Source organism: Terrapene carolina, unplaced genomic scaffold, assembly GCF_002925995.2.
Source record: "Terrapene carolina triunguis isolate 2854851 unplaced genomic scaffold, T_m_triunguis-2.0 Scaffold236, whole genome shotgun sequence".
Lineage (NCBI taxonomy): Eukaryota > Metazoa > Chordata > Testudines > Emydidae > Terrapene > Terrapene triunguis.
The window spans coordinates 6,359,880-6,361,695 of record NW_020664587.1 but is presented as its reverse complement, the minus strand read 5'-3'; the positions used below and the strand labels follow the sequence as shown (position 1 = coordinate 6,361,695).

General features: G+C 60.6%; 1 protein-coding gene across 1 annotated transcript in view; it reads left to right on the top strand.

Annotated features, from left to right (window-relative positions):
* PTPRU (protein tyrosine phosphatase receptor type U) overlaps nt 1–1,816 on the top strand; it is a 267,462-nt gene that overhangs the window by 222,780 nt on the left and 42,866 nt on the right. The window lies entirely within an intron of this gene.

The following is a 1,816-nucleotide window of genomic DNA, read 5'->3' as shown; positions in this document are numbered from 1 at the left end:
GGGGCGGCAAAAAAGCCAGAGCCGGCCCTGCCAGGAAAATGGAATTGACCTGTGGATTTTGTGACATCCAGGCCAATCTGTCTGGGATAGAAATTAGGTCAGGAGGCTGAGTTTGGGGCTAACCCCAGGCCAGACTGGTTTATACCAACGACCACCAGCCCCCTCCCAAAGAACCTCCTTGCTCTGTCGGCTGCCCCACTCGGGGGGTAGGGGAGGATATGTCGGGGAGACCTGCCCCAGTGCTTATCCCCTTGCTGTGATTTAGGGGGTGATGTGGGGTGCACCCCAAGAAGGAGTGAGTCAATGGGCCAGGCCGGGGTGGGGCACAAAAAAACAGTTTGATCCAAAGGGTATCAAAGCCCAGCCAAAGCTGTGTCACTGCATTGAGGCTGCTCTGAAATACCTCCCCCCCCCCCCGGTTATTTTTATTGCTTCTAAATATATCCGGCTCCTCTCTCTGCTCTGCAAATTGCTGCGGGTTGTTCACATGGCTGCAGAGTGGGAGCAAATTGTGTCAAGCGCGTCACAAAGGCCAACCGCAGGCGCCTCTGCTCTGGAGGAGGGGGAGAGGAGACCTCTCAACTCCTCCCTGCTCGCACCCCCTCTTTCTGCCCCGGCATCAGGTGACGGTTTCTCTTTCTAATGGCAGCGGCTCCCACTGCTCCCCTAGGGTAACGGCCTGGGGGCTCCTCCTGCTTTGGCTGGCGCATGGGGAGTAGCAATCCCGCGATGCCTGCTCTCCTCCCAGCTCGGACGAGCAATCCGGCAGCCCGCAGAGGGGAGGAACAGGCTGCTCTGGCCGGCGCTGCGCGGCCTGGGTGGAACTTTGCACGGCGGGAGGCGCTGCCACGGTGGGCTTGGTACGGTCCCTCACTGGCGACCGTCACCCAGTGCCGCCCTGCACGCCGCGCCCCGCGAGAGCCGTGACCAAGCTCTGCCGCCCCGTATGCTGCTGTGGCCGGGTGCGTTAACCGTACGGCCAACCCCACGCCTTCAAAAATCACGGGTCAGGCCCTAGCAGTCATGGGACTGGCTGAAAACTCATGGGATTTTAAAGATCAACGCTGGGGTGTTTTTTACTGGCCTTTGGGTTCTGGGCCTTTGGGCCGCACTCAGGTCCGTTTCTCTGCATCTCTCTGCCACCAGGGGGGCTAGGAACTTCCTCCTTTACAGAAACACAGGTTGAGAGTCTCCCGCGAGCACAGGACTCCGGGAGCTGGGGCCTTTCCCGTCGAATGTCACGAGGCTCAGGACACAATCCTGGGAGTTGGAAACGTGACGTTAACTGAAGTCATTGGATGTAGACGGGTGGATCTCCGAGCGGGCCTTGGCCCTTACTTGTGCCCAAAGGGAGGCTCCTTTGCACGCCGGCCCCTGGAGGGAGCGTTCACTCTAAGGGTGGGCGGTGAGATGCTCAGCACCTTGCAGAGCCAGGGGTGGTTCTTTGCTGCCCTACGTGCAGCTCCCTTGGCATCCGGGGCTCCTGCCGCGTGGCCTGATCTTGGGTGCAGCAAGCAGAACGCTAGGCCCAGGGATGCTCCCTGTGGTGCCCGCGACACCCGAGTCTCTGAGCCTGGCTCCTTCCTCGTAGCCGGGGCACTCTGTGACTGTCGGGCTCCCCAAGGATTTGCCCCGCAGACCTAGGGCCCAACGAAATGCAGATTAGGGTGGGCCAGAGCCCATCATCTGGGGAAATTCGGTATCATGGTCAGCAGTTCTCTGCTCAGGAGAGGTCCTGGAACAGAACAGCCGGGAATGGCAGGGGGCTGCGGGTCAGGAGTGAGGGGCACCGATGGGGGCAGGATTGGAATAGCAG